Below are 12,917 nucleotides of genomic sequence, written 5' to 3' on the forward strand. Positions count from 1 at the left end.
GGTATTGAAATATAATACATTAACTATAAAATTGCAAACTGTAACATAAACAGATTGTGTGGGCCTCCTGTAGGTGTTCTCACGAAAAAGCAATGATCGAAATGCGCCAATCACAATTTGTCAAAACCAACCATTTTCAACGGAGCATCGTGCTTTATACACTAAATCACTCGATCTCATCGCCTGATAAAGACATGTAGTACTAAGCTGCTGAAACGTCACTATCTATTCTCAGAAGCGACAACGTAATACTATTATTATTATTATTATTATAGAATTATTGTAACCCCTGGCTTGCTTGACAGACCTCTGAGGATGTGGGCTGCTAGTTGTTCCTGGAATTCTGTCAACGCACTTTTCCAGTCCCTTCTTAATGATCCCAAGCGCCCCAATAAAACTCGTATCTTCTCTGTTTCCCTTTTCCACATTCTGGGGATTTCAAGCTGTAAGTATTTACACTTAGAGAGTTTCTCGACTACCTTAACGGATGTATCACTGTCGGATTTGACTGCCATATTTATCATCTGGCATTTCTTAGTCGTCTAATCTCTTATGATGATATCTGGCTTATTAGCTGCTATTTCTCTATCAATGTGAATTGGCATATTCCACAGAATCGTTGTCTCTTCGTTTTTACAACAGTTTCTGGTTTGTCTTCGCACAATTTGTCAGCGGTCGTGATTTTATAGATCTGGCAGACCTTCCAATGTATATGTAATGCTGCGTTATCGTGCCTTTGAATGTATTCAGTCTTGGCAAGTTCTGGACTGCCAGACAACATGTGATCTACAGATTCATTGAACTTTCCACACTTTCTCCATATTGCGCTGGTGCCATCTTTGATTATGCTGTTATGGTACTATTATTATTATTATTATTATTATTAATAATGGTATTATTTGTTTACTTTAGGAAGATGACTGATTTACGAGAATCTAACAATAACAACACCCCACTGCACTTTTAAACTTGGCTCTCTCTATCTAATGCTTGAAAAAAGATGGTATAGGTCCTTTGTGTTAGCTACTGCTTTTCATGGACACCAGCCGAATGTTGCCCTTTGGAATGTCTTTTACAACACACCCACAAAGAATTTTTTTCATTTCTCTTCGAAAGTCGGGCATTCTAAGATTATAGACGATGGGGTTCAAAAGTGAGTTTGCGTACTGAACAAGTCGAGTTATAACTATTATGCTGTTTGAGATCTGCACATTGGAAAGAAGATGAAAAAGGATAAAAATGATTTTGAATGGTAGCCACGATATAAGGGATAAAACCGTAGCTATGAATAGTGTTTTAACCAGATTTTTGTTCATCTCTGTGGCTGACGTGCGAGGCTTGAAAACTCTCTTTTTGAATTTGATCCAAATTGACGCGTATGATGCGAACGTGATAAGTAAAGCCAACCCAATAAATGCTGATATAACAATTATGGGGATCTGTTTGTTGAATATTATGTGAAAAGGCAGCAAATTAATGGCAGAAAGGAAGCCAGATAAAAACCACACCGACAGTACACCTGTGATGTAATAATGTGTTGGCATGGAAACGTGGCGAAGAGGTCTTAAAACGGCGTGTGCCTTTTCCAAGGAAATCGCGGCAAGAAAGAAGATCGAACATGGCGTCGCAAAGACGTCAAATGCAACAACAAATTCGTAATAAACATCTCCCTTGATGAAATGCGAAGGTAAAATGTCTTCTAACATTGTGAAAATAAGCACAAATCCCACCAACAAATCAGCAGTGGTTAAGTTGATTAGAAGGATAGTTGATCGTCTTAGGAAAAACCTCCGACGCCAAAAAACCACAATACTTGTCGCGTTAACAAAGATAATGAGAATTCCTAATAGGAGGAAAACTACTATTTCTTTTACATCTTTCTCCTCGCCGTAGACGTCATTTGGGAAAGTCACTATGGTCTTGTTCTTTGTGTTTTCTACTGAAGCGGTCGAGAATATCTCCATTGAACTCGTCGAACAGTTTTCTTATCTAAACCAATCAAGTTTGAATGCTTCGATATCAATTTTTTTGATCATTTACATCAGCTTCTCTTAATAAACAGACATGGCATTAGCCCAACAAATGAAAAGGCTGATAAGGCGGGAGGGATTTTGTCTGAGAAGGCAAAACCTTTGTCCGCTTGACCTGGAAAATATTTTCAAAAAGATTCTTTGGTGTCAACTTTCGTTCAAATTGTTTTCAAATCATCCTCTTCATAACAAGAAAACAGTATGAAAGAAAGTTGCGTTTTTCTTTATCCGTAAACAGGTGCAAGTGACGAGACATTTGTCCAACTATTCAAACATTCTGTGTTAACAATATCCTAAAGCAACACCTATTTAACTCTTTATCGCTTAAATAACTAAAATGTCAAAATGGCAATTTCTACTAAATATCTCATCTAAAGGGACTACGATATTTACCGATCCTCATTTCAGTTAGCGGTTAATTAGTTTTCATTCCTGTGTGATCCTTAAAGGCTGAACATTATAGTCACGTCCACATTAGGAAGGTCTGATCATAGATCAGGAGAACTGTCCATGTTTTTGAGAGGTTGTCAAGCCTCATCCCATAAGGTCTACTATCCATTAAACTTGAAATGAGTCAGAAGAGACGCGTTTTTATTTGCTCCTCTGTTCAACTTCCACAAATCACTTGGCAGCTGTAGGTCACCGAGGCGCCTCGCTCTAATTATTCACGTCTGAAAGAAGATGAGACACCAACTGTACCCGGACTAATATCAGGTTAAAGGAAAAGAAGTTTCAGCTAAGTTTCGCTAGTACTAAGCCGTGTTTCAGGTTGTTTGCACGACAATTGCCTTCTTTCTCATTTGATATGCAATCGGTTTTCGCCCGATACCCTCGTTTTCCCATTTTTATTCAAAATCAAAAAGATAAACAAATGCATGAGATGTACAGATTCGAACATTATTTTACCATCTGTGAAATACAACGTGAAAAATATAACTAAGCTTTTATCTACTTAGCATGTTAATAAATACATAAAATCTACAGTACCTGTGGACTAAAAATAAAGCTAAGTAAGCCTATAATAGCCTGAATTTCGGACATATCTTCGAGTCGCTTACTCTCTCAGAGACTCGAAAGTATGTAAGATCAAGTTCAGGCTAAGCCTATAACTGCTCAAACTTCAAAGGCTGAAAAATTTGCACGAGAACTGAGATGAACCGAAGCTCACTATACTTGTTACAAGAACTGGTATCGCGTCATGTCGGTGTGAAAAAACTTTAAAAGCTGAAAAATGGCTAGCACTGGACTGAACAAGGCTTAGTTAGATCCTTCTAAATTGACGGCTTTATTCAGCCCATTTGATAAAACCAAGTTTTTTGTGATTCATTCTCCCGCAGAATTGAGGCAGAATCAAAGTTTCTTGATCATTTTAACTGTTAACTATACTACACTGATGAATGTAAATTAGTTCCTTTCCAGCTCTCGTTCGTTAATGCCAATGGAAAATATTTACACTTTCTGTCACTACCATCTTCGACTTAGTCCTTGAAATCCGAATACCTTATCTCTCTTCGCCATTTGCCTACAGGTGACTAAATATCGCTTAGCAATCGCTTTCTGACGGTTACAGTGACGCTTTGTCTTTCTGCCTGTTTGGTAAACAATCAAAGTTTAGGACCATCTTATTCTATTTTATCATACACACTGTCTTTCTATCTGTTTTGCCCATCCATTGCCCCATGGGCAATGTAAGCAAATCCAAAACAGTTTTGGATTGTGGATTCCACGCCTTGGATTCTGGATTCCAGGTACTGGATTCTAGTTTTTGTCAGTGGAACTTGAATTCTGGATTCCAATCGTTAGTGGGATTCCAGATTCCTTGAGCTGTATTCCCTACCAAACGTTAAGCAGAATTTTGGGAAAAGGACCTTTCTTTTTACTGGTGAAAATTTTTTTAACAAACTCCCTTTAAACATTGTGAAGAGTGAAACATTCAGACGTTCTTCCGCCGAGCAAGACATTTCTTTTTATCAAAACTTTGATATTCTATTATATTTTAAGCCTTAAATGTAATTTTGTCAATTGCATTGTATTTTTGGGCTTTTTAACGTAGTTCTTAAATTCTATCATTGTATTTTTAATCTTAGGCTCTTTAAATGTATTAGTTTATAAAAATCCTTAATTTAAATCAATTTTTTAGGATACAGGGCCTCTATGAAGATCAGCCTTAGAGTTGAATGGGCTATCCTGTGTGAATAAAGTTTTACTTTACTCGGAATCCCAAAGCCCAGGATTCCGCCAGATTGTTGTCATGTCTTTGATTCGAACGGACTACGTTTTCGGAATGGCGCATAAGTGCTCACTCAAATTTGGTGGACTGCTGGTTGCAGGGTCAGTCAATGGACTTGGTGGCGGAACATCAGTCTCCAAGTTGCTGGCTGCTGGCTGCTCACTGGCTACAGACACTGGGTCCTCACGACTCTCAACCTGGATTGGAAGTTCTGAGGTCTGGGTAACAGGGTTGCCGCTTGGTGGCACTGGAATTCTGGTATTCCTCAGTTGGTCCGTGTGTCGACGCCACACTAAGCCAGGTTTGACTTCTACTTTGTAAGAAAGGGGGCCAAATTGTGTTCGGATGATGCCAGGTACCCACTTTGTACTACCAGTGTAATTTCGTGCTACCACTATCTGACCGATGGAGAATTCTCTGCTTACAGCACCAGCCTTCGTGACGGTTTGGTCTATCTAACGGTTGCTTATCTTCAAGGGGAGATCTGGTTTCAGCAAGTACAGTCGAGTGCGTAATCGTTTTCCCAAAAATAGCTGAGATGGCGCTTCTCCAGTGGCTGAATGGAGGTATTTCTGTAAGCTCGCAAGAACGTTGCCAGCTTAATGTTCAGAGGTTTTACTTCCGTTTCACTTTTCATGGCTGATTTAAAGCTCTACACACATCGTTCGGCTAGACCATTGCTGGCAGGATGGTATGGAGCAGATGTCAGATGTTTGATGCCATTTCTCTTGAGGAACATCTGAAACTCTTCAGATTTAAACTGTGGCCCATTGTCACTCACTAACTGGGATGGCACACCATATCTAGCAAATAAACTCTGCAGTTTCTCGATGGTTTTGGTTGAGGTCGTGGTGTCCATTTTCTCTATTTCCAACCATCTAGAATGGGCATCCACGACAATCAAAAACATGCAGCCGAGGAAAGGTCCGGCAAAATCAATATGGATTCGTTGCCAGGGTGACAATGGCCATTCCCATGGATGTAGTCCGGTACTAGGTTCAGCCTGCACTAGCTGGCAACCCAAGCAATTCGTCGCGGTTTCCTGAATTTCCTTGTCGATCCCTGGCCACCAGATGTAGCTTGTTGCTAGGGCCTTCATCTTCACTACTCCAAGATGTCCTTGATGCAGTTCTTCAAGCACTTGTGGACGAAGTTTTGGGGGTACTATGACTCTGATTCCCTACATCAAACAGCCTGAGTGTACTGTTATGTCATCCTTGCGAGCGTAGAAGGGGTCCAGTACAGGAACATGGCTGCTTAGCCATCCTTTAGCCACAATCTCATGGACTTGACTCAAGACAGGGTCCCTCTGGGTTTCTCTTCGGACGCTGTCAACTGTGATTGGTTACGGCTCAAACTGCATAAAATTGAAAACATTTACTGGATCCACAGCTTCTTCTGCTCTCTCTTCGGTTTTAAGCGGCAGCCGGGAAAGGCTATCTGCATTGCTATGCACTTTAGAGTTCTTGTACTCGATTTGATAGTCATATCCAGCCAAGAATAATACATAGCGCTGAAGCCGGGCTGCCATAACCACTGGAATGCTCTTGTGTGGATGGAAGATGGATGTTAACGGCTGATGATCGGTGTACAGGATGAAAGATCGGCCAAACAAATACACATGGAACGTCTTGACTCCCCAGATTATTGCCAAAGCTTCTTTGTCAATTTGCGCGTACCCTTGCTCAGTTTTTGTGAGTGTCCTGGAAGCAAAAGCATGCAATGGGTCGCTCAGTCCCATCATTCATCACGTGGGATAGCACGGCACCGATTCCCACAGGGGATGCATCACAAGCAAGCCTCAGTGGCAGACTGGGATCATAGTGTGTTAATACTTGCTCTGAGGTCATCATTTCTTTCACGTTGTAGAATTCTTTTTCGCATTGTTCCGTCCATTGCCACTGATGGTTGTTCTCTAACAACTGGTTCAAAGGGTGTACCACTGTTGACAGATTGGGCAAGAATCTGTTAAGTTGTAGTAATTGACTAACCCCAGAAACGACCTCAGTTCAGCTACATTGCATGGGCGAGGCACTTTCAAAACTGCTTCCACTCTCTCTGGTGACTTGTGGAGACTATGACTGTCAATATCATGTTCACAGAAGGTTATCTTCTCTTTGAAAAACTCGCACTTTGTCTTGTTTGCTCTTAACCCATGAGCCTGTAAGCGACGTAAAAGTTCTTCTAGGTTGGCAAGATGATCATCATCATCCTTTCTAGAGATGATCATATCATCAAGGATACAGCTTGTTCCAGACGTTCCTTCTAACACTTGATCAATGGTCTACTGCCAGATAGCTGGTGCAGAGGTGATGCCAAACACTAGTCGCTTGTACTAAAACAGTCCCATATGGGTGTTGATTGTGAGGTATTTCTTTGAATCTTCTTCCATCTCTATTTGGTGATATGCTTGGCGGAGGTTAATTTTGAGAATTTCTGCCCACCAGCAAGGTTTGCAAAGATGTCTTCAATGCGAGGAAGAGGGTACTGCTCTGCTTGTAGTTCTGGATTCACTGTGATCTTGTAATCACCACAAAGTCTGACAGAACCATCTCTCTTGGGGACAGGCACAATCGGTGTGGCCCATTCACTCCACTCCACTTTAGTAAGAATACTTTCATTCTGGAGTCTCCGCAGTTCCTCCTCCACCTTCGGCTTTAATGCATAAGCCATCGGTCTGGCCTTGAGGAAGCGTGCTTGGCTATCGTCTTTAAGAGTTAACATCGCTTTGGCTGATGTAAAGGTGCCCAGTTTATTTTTAAAAACATCTGTGTACTTGTCTAGTATAACGTGAAGCCTGCAGCTACTTGATATAACACCAGTCAAGGCGTATGGCGCGTAGCCAATCTCTTCCCATTAGAACAAGACCCTTATTCTTGACGACATGCAGGTTCAGCACCTCTCTTTGGTTTTGGTAATCCACGGGTACTTTGAGCACTCGCACTGGCATAATGTTTTCCCCGGTGTAGGTTTTCAAGGACAGTTCAGTTTTGTGCTTGGGAAGCCTGTTAAATTTCTGCTGGTAGAGATAAAACGAGATGTGCGACACAGCCGAACTTGTGTCCAGTTCCATCTTACGTGGTTTACCATCAACATCCAAATCAACCCAGATAATATCATTGCTCTGTTTCCTCACATTGTGTACCTCGAAGTTGGCTAATATGTCTTCATATGCATCAACATCAACATCAACTTCAACAGCATGTACCTCTAGGGTTTTGGTTGCTTGCTTAGGCTTGCCTTGCTATTTGGAACGACAAACTCGCTGGATATGGCCCTGTGTTCCACAGTGGAGGCAGATCTGGTCTTTTTAAAAACAATTGTGTGTCATATGTGCGTTCCCACCACAGCGGTAGCAAGCGGGGGTGGTCGCCGGTTTCGCTGGTGTTGGTTTGTTGTGTTCAGTCAACTTGTCAACGTGAGGGACTGGGTTGGGGTTGCTACAGCAAACTCCACAGCTTTGGAATACTTCAGTTTGGCTTCTGACAGTAATCGCTTTTGGATCTGCATATTTCGAAGTCCACAGACCACTCTATCTCGTAGCGCTTCGTTCAGATTCCCGCCAAAATTACAGTGTGTCGCAAGCTTCCTTAGCTGGGCCACGTAAGACAAAATGCTTTCGCCCTCATGTTGGTTTATCTTGTAGAAACGAAATCTTTCCGCAATTTCCAAGGGCTTCGGGCTCAAATGCTCCTGGAGAGTGGTAACTATCTGTTGAAAGGACTTTGTAGCTGGCTTCTCCGGTGCAAGAAGATCCCTCAGCAGAGTGTAGGTTTTCCCGCCGATCAAGCTCAACAAGGTTGGCACTTAATGGTCATCATCGATGTCTTTCGCCAAGAAAAACTGTTCTACTCGTTCCATATAGGTTTCCCAGTTCTCTTTTGTGTCATCAAAACTCTCTATCTTCCCAATAATGGTCATAATTTCTTGAATTTTACCTCGTCGCCACTGTCATGTCTTTGATTCGAACGGACTACGTTTTCGGACTGGCGCATAAGTGCGCATGCTCAAAGTGTATTGGCCGCTGGTCAAAAACACCACAATTCTACCAGCAAAAATTTCCTGGAATTCGGAATCCGGATTCCCCTATGCGGGGCGGCATCCAATAAAACTTCTTCGGCAGTGCTTTCGCCTAGTATTCAGTGTAATGTTAGTTTTAATAACGTTGAAAGCGTTATTTTTTTGTCCCACCTAAACATGATGAGATGTGTTTGTAATATGTTCATCAAAGCTAGGGATGGAGTCTACTTGTCTACTAAGTCCCAGGTCACGTGCAGAGGAGGTTATAGTAACTTGGTTAGTCCCTTATTTCAGGTGCTGCATGTCTTTCGAACGGACTTTAAACGAATGTCCGCTCTCTTTGGGATGTCTTTTATACAGCATCCACAAATTAAATTGATCATTTGTCTCCGAAAGTCGGGCATTCGGAGGTTGTAGACAATGGGGTTTAAAAGAGAATTAAAAAACTGAAAAAGTCGAACTATTAATAAAATGTTGGCTGTAATTTTTACATTGGGATAGTAATAAAGAAGGATTAATATGACTTGCAATGGTAGCCAAGATATTAGTGATAAAATCGTCACCATAAAAAGTGTTTTCACCAGTTTTTGGTTCATTTCCGTGCGTCCTATGGAAGGGTTGAACATCCTTTTATTGAATTTGAACCAAATTGAAGCGTATGATATGAAGATAATAAGTAATGCTAACCCAATAGATGTAGATATAACTGTAATTGTGATTTGCTTGCTTAAGATCGCGTGAAGAGGAAGCAAATTAATCGCAGAAAGGAAGCCAGCCAAAAACTACACGGTGAGTACACCTGAGAAGTAATAGCACGTTGGTATAAATAAGTGGCGAAGAGGTCTTAGAACGGCGTGTGCCCTTTCCACGGAAATCGCGGCAAGAAATAAGATGGAGCTAAGCAAGGCAAAAGCATCAAAGCCAACGTTAATTTCTGAATAAACCTCTCTTCTGATGAAGAACGATGGTAAAATGTCTTCCAACATTGTGAAAATGATCACAAATCCAACCAACAAATCAGCAGCGGTTAAGTTCAGCAGAAGGATAGTTGATCGTTGTAGGAAAAACCTCCGATGCCAAAAAATCACAATACTTGTCGCGTTACCAAAGATAATGACAAGTCCCAGTGCAAAGAAAAAAACAGTTTTTGTCACGTTTACCTCCTCGCTGTCTATTTCATTCAACAAGATCAGGGAAACCTTGTTTGTTTTTTGCATCGAAGCGGACGAGGAATTCTCCATTTTATAGGTTAACGGTTAAGTCAAGATGTCGCTCTAAGCATACAGTCTTCAAAACTGTTACAGTGAAATCAATACTTCAAACTGATATCTTTTCCGTTATTTATAATTTGTATATTTAGGTCTTTTGATGCCTTTCTAGTCTGAAATGCTGAGTAATGTTTACCCTTGACCAGCTGAACAAACAGGAAGCATGCTGACTTTGATTTTTCTTACTTATTCTTTATTCATTTTAATTTTTAGCATGAAATGCGTTAATTCTGATTATTTCTTTACGTATGATTTCGCTGGCTGCTCTAGGCCGTTTCAACAAATTGCTCAGGATTACTAAAAAAATTGGCAAAAGTTGCTTGATTTTTCCATTAATAGCATTTGTGTTTGAAAAGCGCGTTTTCTTCTTCTTCTTCCAGTTGATGGTCTGATACAAAATGTGAAAATTATAAAACAAAGGAAGATTCTAAATGAAGATAGGATCGTCGAAGTGGTAATTGCAATTTAAGCAATAGCAAATTAACCCCCCCCAAAATTTCGTGACTTCAGCGGGATTCTAACCCATGGCCTCAGGCTGCGTTAGCACACCCATACGTTGGGAGCAGGCCAAATTTTTGAGTTCACCTTAACCCGTGAAAGGAATGAAACATAGATTAAGAATGGTGATGTAAACTGCGGAATACAAATTTAAATGAAGATATGATCGTCGCAGGCCATGGGTTCGAATCCCGTTCAGAAGGTCAAGTGGCAATTGAAGGTTAATTTGCAATTGCTTAAATATTTGCAATTACCATTGCGACGATCAAATCTTCATTTAAATTTGTATTTCCGCAGTTCACATCATCTTTCAAAGGAAGATTTGTATGGATTTCGGTGCAATTTTACGTTAGTCGCCCTCTTCTACTTTGCTCTCAATAACACGAACAAATGTGAGGCGTGTTTAGAATATGCAGTAAGATTTCCAGCCATCACGCGAAACTTTTTCAGGCTGATTTTTGTTTAAAATTGAAAACCTTTTATTACATCAGTTTTATTATTGGTAATGCCTTCTCTTACAAGCTAGCGTTGCTCCAGTCTCTGTTGTTGCTACACCTCTAAATCTCAGGTTTGGTGACTCACACGGGAAAGACACCTACCGGGGATATACTGAGGCGCAGTCGAAGTCAGTCCCTTTATACATCTAATATAGTCTCATTTAGCCAGCCAGGGCTAAAGGCGAAGCTCTCGATAATATTTATAGTGCGTTCAAACAAACTATAAAATCATGTAATGCTAAGCGGCCGCGAAGGCAACGAGAACGGTGAAAAAACAACAATAGGTCTAATCAGTAAAAAAGCAGCTTTGCACATGCAGGGTACTTTTTTTGTACAATTCTTTGCCGTTGTTTTGCACGACTGCAACGTGAAACTCCCAGAAACTTCCTAGTTACACGTTTTACGGAGGAAATGTCGTAAGTTTTATTGTTCTTTTTTTTTCCACTGCCGCTCATTTTCACCTTGGTGGCCGCCTTTATTTCTCATTTTCTCACCGCTACAAATTGTTCAAAAGTATCTCTTTTGTTTTTATCTCTCGTTCTAGCTCTCTGTCGCTCTTTTTTCTCGTTGAGCTTCGTTGGCCTGACGTCTATTTTCTCTTTTTCTCTGTCTTTCTCTTTCTCCATTTTCTAAATTTTTGGACGTGACAATTAATCTAAGCTTAACACTTTAGACAACACGGATACAGAAACAATTTCCGCTTTCCGTTTTCGTCTTTATTGACTCTTCAGTTGTCTGTACTTTACAAGACGTGGGTGGCTATGCGATTTCCGCCAAAATAACCTTGAGTTGCCTTTGGGTTGCCATACCTTATGCCTGTGGTGCGGACGGACGGGCGGACGTAAGGTCACGTGATTACCAAACTTAGTAAGGGAATTTTCAACAAAAAGAGAAAAATAAGGAACAAAAGTGCCGTGTTCTGGTTTGAGTTTTGTTCCAAACGTTTCGGACCTGGCCCTTCATCAATGGAGTTACAAAGTACGTCGGAAACGTTGCAATGTTTGCATACAACGTGAAAGAAAAAAACTTAGTGGCGCGCTGTACACGCGGCCTCGAGGAAACGTCAGATTTTAAGCCGCGCTGATGACTGGTGCCAAGCTGAAAAATAAGGCGAATCTCCAGGCGCTTCCGTCGGACGTTTTTCCTACAGAGCATAATTCCGCGAACTAGAGCGTCTTGGATCGAGTGACCAGCTTTGTTAAAATGTTCTGCGACAGGGACCATAAGTCCGGTCTGTCCGTCGGACGTTTTGGCTAACACCTTCAACGCATAGAGAAGAACTTGCCTGGTTTCCCTGTCGCAGAACATTTTAACAAAGCTGATCACTCGATCCACCGTACGCTCTAGTTCGCGAAATTATGTTCTGTCGGGAAAACGTGGGACGGAAGCGACTGGAGATGAGCCTTATTCCTCAGCTTGGCACCAGTCATATGCGCGGCTTCAACTCTGAATTCCGTTTCCTCTAGGCCGCGTGTAGAGCGCGCGCACTACAAACTTTCACGCATGACTCACAAATCCGGACAAATTGTTTTTTAATTAACACGTGATGACTTTTTTTCTTTTTTTGTTCTACAACTAGACTGCAAAAAAGTTGTGTAACCACATTGAGACAACAACTCAAACGCGGTGAATTCTAACACTGAAAACGGCTCTTGTTTTACTGACAAGTAGATAAGGTTGACGTAAAACTTGTGAGCCTATTATAGATTAGTCCTGAAAAACCAAAATCCATCGCTGAACAAGCGAGCGAAGTAATCCTGACCGCCGAGCTTACGATTATGCAACTTAAACTAACGACTTGGTCCCCTGACCCAGAAGGGCGCGAAAATTTACCCTACCGCGCGGGCCTGGGCTGGCTAGCAGCTACAAGTTGTTTTTTTGTTTCTTTCTCAAAATCGGTTTAGTGGTTTAGCGACTGTTCGCGCTTACTTGAATACGCAAAAGTACGGACTGTTTTGCGGTCTATAACGAAATCAAAGCACGCTAAAATTGCCATCTTTTAAGTAGCTTCGGAAGTCGCCGGCACGTTTCCGGAACTAGTTTCGGTCATGACAAGGTGAAATCTCACGCATTTGACCCACCAAAAGTTGGCAGGTATAATATTGAGACGTAGAGCCTGTGTACAGACCCCCACTCCCCTCAGGAAAAATCTGAGGGGAGGGGTAGGGGAAAGGTCTGCACACAGGCTTGGGAAGGGAGTGAGTTGTGGATATATCCCAGTTAAAATATTGCCAATAGCTTCTTGCTTCAAAAGGCTATCTCTATCCCTCCCACGGGTTAGGAGGAGTAGCTACACGCTCAAGCCTGTAAACAGTGCATCACGCAGTCGGCCGCCCAATAAACCCCCACTATATGGGGATCTTTTTTATTATTG

This window comes from Porites lutea, chromosome 2 (assembly GCF_958299795.1).
Source record: "Porites lutea chromosome 2, jaPorLute2.1, whole genome shotgun sequence".
NCBI lineage: Eukaryota > Metazoa > Cnidaria > Anthozoa > Scleractinia > Poritidae > Porites > Porites lutea.